Source organism: Panthera uncia, unplaced genomic scaffold (genome assembly GCF_023721935.1).
Source record: "Panthera uncia isolate 11264 unplaced genomic scaffold, Puncia_PCG_1.0 HiC_scaffold_665, whole genome shotgun sequence".
Classification (NCBI taxonomy): Eukaryota; Metazoa; Chordata; class Mammalia; order Carnivora; family Felidae; genus Panthera; species Panthera uncia.
This window is the reverse complement of record NW_026059831.1, coordinates 23,081-31,709: the sequence shown is the minus strand read 5'-3', so window position 1 is coordinate 31,709 and position 8,629 is coordinate 23,081. Positions and strand designations below refer to the sequence as shown.

Genomic DNA, 8,629 nt, shown 5'->3' with positions numbered 1-8,629 from the left:
AGAGAGAGAGAGAGAGAGAGAGAGAGAGAGAGAGAGAGAGAGTTCTCTGGTGGTCTTCTCAGCAGGATAGGATCCTATCAGACCAGGACTCCACCCTTATGACCTCATTAGCCTTAATTACCTTCTAAAGGCCCCACCTTCAAGTACAGCCACATTGGGGATTAGGACTTCAACAGGAGAGTTTTGGAGGAACACAATTCTGTCCATAGCAATTGATTTTACAAGTTTTATACCTCTTTATTTCAGGGATGTACTTAACGGGGGGATAAGAGTATTAGTACTTATAATATCTCCCTTTAAAATGTCCCTCCTTTAGGGACCCCTGGGTGGCTCAGTCAATTAAGTGTCTAACTCTTGATTTCAGCTCAGGTCATGACATCATGGTGCGTGAGATCGAGCCCCGCACCAGGCTCTGTGCTGACAGTGTGAAGCCTGCTCGGGATTCCCTCTCCCTCTCTCTCTGCTGTCAACATAAACAAACATTTAAAAAATAAAATAAAATGTGCTTCCTTAAAAAATGTTTACAATTTACATGTTTTATACTTTTTATTTTAAAATAATTTTGGACTTATAGCAAATTTCTAGAAACAGTTCAAAGAGTTTCCTAATGCTCTTTACCCGGCTTCTCTAGCATCCTCTATGTCAACACTTTACACAACCACAGGACAATGACCGGACTCAGGAAACAAATGAGGATACAATACCATTAGTGAAATTACAGGCCATGTTAGAATTGCACCAATTTTTCAAGCAATGCCTGTTTTCTGCTCCAGGGTCAATCCAGGGCTCCGTGTTGCATTTAGTGTCCTCCACTCTCTTCTTAACCTGTTGCCATGTCTCAGTTTCCTTGTCCCTGGCACTTTGGAGGAGTACCGACGGGTTATTTTGTTGAATTTGGGTTTGTGGTTCCTTTTGTTAAGGGAAGTCCCTCCCGCTGTTTATGCTACTTTCTGATTTGACTTCCAGTTATAAGCATGTCCAATTACAAGCCACTGAAAGCCTGATGTTCCTTCTGCTTCGAGGGGGCATTTTGTATTTCTAAAGACTTCTGGACTGAGTGACACCAAGATCCATAGACTTTTGCTTTTTACAGGTAGGATTCTCATGTGGGGGTCCCTGGCAATTCTACTGCTCTTTCCAAATGTCTCTAAGCAAATCCGAAACAGCTGGAAATAACCGCATGCCGAAGAGTGAGAAAATTTGCCCCAGTGAGTCAGCCAAACCTGGGTCTGATTAGTGCGTGCATGCCTCCTGGAGACAGTGAGCTGGGAGTGGGGGCACAATAATAATAGCTAATAATAGCAAGCATTATTTAGTAATTACTGTGTGCCACGGGTTGTGCTAAATGCCTCACATAAATGATATAATTATTCCTTGCAACCCACCCCTTGAGGTAGAAAGGAAATTGAAGACCTGAGCAGTTAAATAATTTGGTTATGATCATGTAGCGTGGAGGTTACTGTGGGCTGAAACAGAGAGAGTTCGGTGATTAACGAACAGGAGCAAAAAGTCCAATCTAAGCCAGGTTATCAGATAGGATAGACTGGAGGGTGGACTTAGGTGGCAGATATATGGTGCGAGGGACTGAAAAAAAGTCTGGAGGAAGTCAGATTCTCTTGGAGTGGCAAGATTTCCTGGCTGTGATCAGATTAATAAATTTCCCACTTAGGATATCCCTGCATTATTCTTCTACCAGGTAAATAACCACCTTTACTTAATTCTCTACCAGACAGCTCATTCTAGTTTTGGACAACCATGACTGTGGAAGTCTGCTCCTTCCTGGGCTGAAACCTGCTTGGTCCTAGTTAAGCCATCTGAAGTTAACAAGATCAGTATCATGTCACTTTCACTTGGCAATCCTTTGGATATTTGAAGATCAAAATAATGTTCCGCTTCCCTCTTTTTGTTTCTAGTTGCATGTGCCTCACCTAATATGATTAACAGACCTCTCACCACACAGGTCTCTCTTATTTGTTTAGAGGTAGGCAAATACTAGAAGACTATTCAAATTTGAATTTGACATGAAAAGCAAATGAAAACCATTGTATAATTAAGGTGACTTGGATGTCAGGAACAGGAAACTGTAGGGCTGGCACTGAGTGGCCAGTCGAGGGCAAGAACCTAAACCACAGGAAAATCTTGTGTCTACAGGAACAGTCTGGAAAAGCTCAGGGTAATATCATTTCAATAATTATGCCTTTTAAGATTTCTCTTAGAAGAACACGTAACTTAGACTTCCTGAGGACATAATCTGGAGCACATCTGAACATTTATAACCCGGGTTCTGCCTGGCACTTAAAATGTTTTCCTATTTAGGAGATGTGATTGGCAAATGAGACTTTTATCTTTTGATGCTATCAACTGAGATCTGCAGCAAGAGTTGGATGATGGATTTCTCTTGGAACACATGATCCTTCTGTAATTTCACCGCTCTCTCCTTCCCCTCTTCCTTTACTTGTAACTAAGCCCTGAAATAGAACTTAATCTTGTCAGATGTACTCTCCATTTGCTCTTTTTTACACAGCAAACACTATTATTGCAGTTGCCGAGTTATAAATTCTTCTTGAAATTAAACATAGTAGTTGAAAGAAGAAAATAGCTTTTGCAAATGTATTTAAAATCTTTGGTGCTCACTACACTATTTTATTTTATTTTTTTCAATGTTTCTTCATTGTTGAGGATGGGGAGGGGCAGAGAGAGAGGGGACAGAGGACCCAAAGCAGACTCCGCACTGACATCAGAGAGCCGACGCGGGGCTCGAACTCAACGAGCCTCAAGATCATGGCCGGAGTCGAAGTCAGCCGCTTAACCGACTGGGCCAGCCAGGTGCCCCTCACTCTACTATCTTAAAACAGTATCTTTTAGTAGGAAAAACAAAACATGGCCAACTAATGTCTTTTTTTCCCCTTGCCTAATGCTAACGAAATAATCAGTAAACCTCAATACTGAATACTATCGAGGTGCTGAGTCAACTGGAAATCAAACGGAGTCATGCATGATTCTCTTCTCACCTTGAATTCTCTTTACAGTTATTCTGCAGTGTCCTGAAATGCTAGTCGTGGTATTAATGGGTGACTATCCCATTTCTCAAGGGCATTATTTGGAAGTTAAAAAAATTTTTTTCTACTGTTTACAAAACAATGAGTTATACCCATCTTTAGAAAGGTGAGGCAAGTGATTGGAGATGTTTTGAAGATTTTAGGAGTCAGTGTAAAAAGAGTCAGAGCAGTTAGATCTTCTAGTCTCCTTAAAATGCGTTTGCTATTGAACAGAAATAGGAATTGATTTGATAATTTCAAGTCTAATAATGAACACTTCACTCCATTTATGTTTGAAAATGTAGAGATATCTGTGTTTTCTAATGGAATTTTCTCTTTACTTACTGGCAGAAATTCTCAACTTGTTCCCTGTGAAATGTGTAGATGTCAAAATTTTTTATCAGTCTACAGTTAAAATGAAGAGCTCATCTTAGTAATAATATGGTGCAGAAAAAAATGAGCATTGGCTGCTATATGAAGCCTTTGAAAGGTTTATGAAAAACAAGACACGCTCGAGACTTCATTTTTCTGGTGTATTTGTGGCAAGATCAGGTGTCATGGCATTTAAATGAAAGATTTGCTCTATGTAATTACTCATTGATCAAAGAAACAACTTAGGTTTGGGGGTGAAAGTAGTGAATTCAGTTAAAATGTTCTGCTAAAATACTTCTGAAATTATTTTTTAAGGTCTTTGTTAAGGCATAGGACCATCATTCTTGAATACTATGACTTCTCAGTGTGTCGTTTGAGTAATTCAGTTCTATGAGTTTGAAAAAAGTCAGGAAATATTCCTGAAGTGAATTTTCTCCCAAGCGTCTCTATGTCACCAGTGGGCTGCTTTAAACAGTAAGAGCAGGGGTGCCTGGGTGGCTCAGTCAGTAAGCGTCTGACGTCGGCTTAGGTCATGATCTCACGGTTTGTGAGTTCGAGCCCGAGTCAGGCTCTGTGCTGACAGCTCAGAGCCTGGAGCCTGCTTCGGATTCTGTGTCTCCTTCTCTCTCTGCCCCTCCCCTGCTCATGTTCTGTCTCTCTCTCTCTCTGTCTCAAAAATAAACGAACATTAAAAAATAAGATAAACAGTAAGAGCATAATGTGTTCCACAGCTTTGGGCCAGCCCTGCCTGGGGCCATGCAGCCATGTCAGCGTCTACATGGGCATCATATGCATCCGTGTGATGCCCAGTAGCTGATTGGGGTGTGGGAGGAAACTGTTGGAATATCTAGTTTTTACTTACAAAAAATGAAAGAAATCGAGCATATTAAATATTAAACACACAGGTTGAACTGATTGCTTCCCTTGCTAACACGGTGCTTCTTACGTTTAGCCCCAAATGTGTTGTGAAGGCAGGGTGGGCTCTTTCCCATTTACTCTTCCAGCAGAATCTGTAGGGCAGATGCGAATAGCCTGCTTGTTTCTGACCTGAAATCAATTCTGTTTCCTGCTCGACAGGAATTTGGGACCATGGAGATGGGCTGTCCAGTAAGTGAGCATTATTTACTTTTCAAACGACACCCCAGGACTCGATACATGAAATAGTAAGCCTGACTTTGTGTGAGCAAAAGCCGACTTTTGGTATTTAAAATCTCTCCATAAAACTTGACTGTTTTTCCTATTTTTTAGATAAAAATGTTACCAATGTCAAGGAAATACATTTCCACTTTACAAGTGAATGAATTCTATTCTGTAGTTATCCAATGGCCATTTTTTGGTGTTGTTTTTAACTTGGTCTTTGACCGTTTTTTTCTGCCTTTTCTAGTCACTGTCCCTCTTTTCTCTCTTTTGATTCTTCGTATCGGGTGAGTCGAAGTGCCGTATTGGATCGAATATTAGACACTCCATCGATGTGTATTTTACGTGCAATGCACATGTGCTGTTTTGGCTTGGGCGGCCCTTTTGCCCCCTTTCTTCTGGGAACTGAGCTCCTCTTTAACATCTCGCCTCCCTCTTGTTACTGATAGGGCAGTCCATCACACATCCCCCAAACTTCCATCAAAGACATGGTGACCTGAGCTAGGCCGCAGACTCAGACCAGGACATCACGGGACATAACAAGAGAGAGGAGCCCTCTGTTTGCTGACATCTCAGACTGTGAGGACCGGGGAAACTTGGGGCCTTCAGCCCACGTGAGGAGGGCTTGCCAGCAACGAAGCCAATACAAGGATTGCCCAGATAAGGAGAGAGAGAGAGAGAGAGATGGGTCTCCATGTTTGAGCCTCTGATGGGTCTCCACCTAACGCCAGCCACGCTGCGGGATTCTCAGTCCCTCCCGTAATTAGATTTCCTAGTTGTGCTTAGGCTAGTTTGTGACCTTGTGTGGCTACACTGTTTCTGAATAAGATGACACTGTGTAGAGAAAACCACATGCACTTTTCAATTCTACTACAAAAATGACAAATTCATAAGGTTCCACCCAGCGTAATAGGATCCAGCTGGTCAGGAGACTCTAAACTCCCATCTCCACCCATCACTTTGTGTTCTTGACCTCTCTGAGCCTCAGTGTCCTTTGTATTGAAAAGAGAGGGAGAAACCATCTGCCTGACCTTCACACAGAGAACGGGAAGCCGATAAAGCCTATGAAAACCCTTTGTAAGCTGTCGGCCTCTATAAAAAGGTAACCTGCTGTTCCCGATGGGAAGGTCTGATTCCCTGGGCTGTGTTACAGTTTATTAGGATGATCTTTCCCGTGGTACTTAGGTAGATCTCCGGAATTGCTGGTACCTGTGAGGCTGTGACGATATCAAAGTTTCCCCGGGAATGTGACGAAGGCCTGACTCACGGCAGAGAATCTTCTTTTCCTTCAGTTGCATCTCGGAGGGCTCACGAGTACCTGACTTTCAGTGCCGTTGGTAAGAGCTGATCAACATAACGCTTTCTTACTTTGGGATGCTTTCCAGTTCGTGGGAAAACTAAGGGAGGACCCTGTTAACGAGGATGTTCTTAGAAGTCAGGGAGACGCCGTTGGGGCCAAGAAGGAGCTCGTGTTTACTGCGTGTTTGCTCTGTCTTGCTTTCAGCCGGGACAGTCAGTCTCACAGCAACCTCAGAAGATGGGTGTTCTCACTCTAACAGACGGATCAACAAACACTGAGTGACTCTAACAAGATCACAGCAAGTTACGGAGACAAGGTCCCAACCCCACACTGCCAGGCTCCGTCCCCATGTTGCTATTTGTAAAGAGAAGGCCACCTCGTTCACCTAGTTCTTCTGGGGAAAATCCACAAAGTCAGCAGGTAGATTGCCGAGCGGGCTGCGTTTGGCTGTAGTATTTCCAGTCACGTGGGGGGAGTCCCTTTCGTGTCAGAAGCCTCCCTAAATTCGTACAAGTAGTTAAAGGGGAGCAAAGCTTCTAAAAGTGTAACCACTATCTTTTAAAGAGACCATTTTGAGGCCATGTATGTGTGTGTATGTACATACCTCCAAACTCGCCCACTAAAGTGGAAACACGGCAAATCTAAGTTTCATAATTAGGAGTACATGATACATAACTCAATAATTAGGATATAAAGTACCCTGAAAAATAAAAAATGGTAGAAAACATGGAAAACATTGCTTTAAAGAGACATAATGAGCCCCATTTGGGAGGGAGAAAAACAGACAATAAATCAGTTGAATAAATACAGACCAAAATCTGGATAGAATTATCTCAAATGAGTTAATAGCCTAATTCAAAATAATATTTTAGGCTTCCAGCCACAGGCTTACAGATTCACTAAGTCTGTCCTCAGCATCAGTTTTCTGAATCTGTTCTGTATTTATTTTAGTGGAAATGAGTGAAGAATTAAGACATAACTAAATTACTTTTCCATGATGCATATGTTACATTGGTGCCATAAAAACATAGTTTCCTCAAAGTTTAATTTATCAAGTGGAGTGTAAGATTAAAATAAAGATACTCCCTTGACATATACAAATATACACATATGTACACAGATCTACATTTACTTCTCATGAAGCTCTCCCTGGTACTCTGGGCAGAGAACAAATTATGTCACCAAGAACAGGATTTGTTTTATAAAATGATTTCTAAGATAAGTAGTTGCTGGAGAATGTTCTACTGGCATTCTACATTTCACACTCAGACTTAGCAGACATAGAATCTGCTTTCTATTGTAGAAATCAATTTTAGCAACATTCATAAAAACAAAAGGAGGCCAAGATACGAACATTAAAGACTGTTACGTCTTTTGATAACATTCAGGAGTATATACACCATAACATTTTAGATAATCGTAGGTAACCTTATGCTCAGCCCTGAAAAGAAGGAAATTCTTTATCCAAAGAAAAGCTATTTCTAGATATTTTTATAAGTTACCTATCATAACCACTGGCTTTTCTTAATATTAATTGGAAACCAGACTGGAGAAGATATTCACAGCATGTGAGAAAACAGGAATGTGCACTCATCCCTGGGCATTGCGAATTACCATCACCTCTTGGACGGGAAACTGACAAACTGGAGGAAAGTTGAAGGCGTCAGCAACTTCACTTCTACGCGTCTTGTTCTAAAATGTGCAAGACGGCGTGTGAAACGATAATCATTGCAGCCCTGCGCAGAGCAGTAAAGAGTAGAAACAACTTTCACATCCTTTCTTGGTGTGATGAATAAAGAAACGGAGGTTTAATCATAGGATGAGATAGTACACAATGTGTGTAGACCTAGATCCACGTATAACTATACGGATAAAGTGGGAAAATATTATTGAGTCTAAAAGCAAGCTACAGGGGTGACTGCGTGGCTCAGTTGTTAAGCGTCAGACTCGATTTCAACTCAGGTCGTGATCTCGTGGTTTCATGGGTTCAAGCCCTGCGTCGGGCCCTGCACTGACAGTGTGGAGTTTGCTTGAGATTCTCTCTTTCCCCCTCTCTCTGCCCCTCCTCTGCTCATGCTGTCTCTGTCTCTCTCAAAAATGAATACATTTAAAAAAAAATTAAAAGCAAGCTACAAAACTACTGAACAGCACAAAAACCTTTATAAAAAATTTAAGACACAGAAGCAAAGGCAGATATATTTTGTATATTCATCCTTACACAGATAAGTCACAAAAACAAGAATGGGAATAACACACACAACTATTAGATTATAAGCCACCTTTGTGGAGAAGGATGAGTAAGAGAGAGGACGAAGGACGTTGTTTAATTTAAAATGTTTAACTTAATCTCTTCAAACTAGAAATATTTGAAGCAAATATTGCAAAATAATAGTATTTGTTTAATGTCTATGGGAAGTCAGTAGGTGTGTGTTACATTTTTTGGCACCTGCCTACAGGTTTGAAATATTAACAATTAAACGATTAAAAATGTTACTAATTGAATTTGACTTCAACTTGAATGTACTAAAATATACTGCCTTGCCTCTTTTCTTCAGCTTCCCCACTATACTTGTTTTTCCCCAAAGTAAATCCTGAGCAAATCTCATTTTATATGATTTATATAAGTGAAGTCTTTGCTGCCATTGAGCGAGTGCATTGAGGTGGGTTCAATCTTCTGGGACTCCCTTAGAAAGCTCCAGATCTGTCCCTATATGTCAAGTACGAAGGGAGTTCCAAAGTGCTAAGTCAAGTGACATGTCTGCAGATCCTAGGTGGGAGACAT

At 41.2% G+C, this 8,629-nt stretch overlaps 1 long non-coding RNA gene across 1 annotated transcript; it reads left to right on the top strand.

Annotated features, from left to right (window-relative positions):
* The first annotated feature begins 5,441 nt into the window (after positions 1–5,441).
* Positions 5,442–8,349, top strand: LOC125918309 (uncharacterized). Its single transcript, XR_007456420.1, has 2 exons — positions 5,442–5,884; positions 6,052–8,349. It is a non-coding gene; the product is annotated as an uncharacterized LOC125918309 (long non-coding RNA).
* The last annotated feature ends 280 nt before the right edge of the window (positions 8,350–8,629 follow it).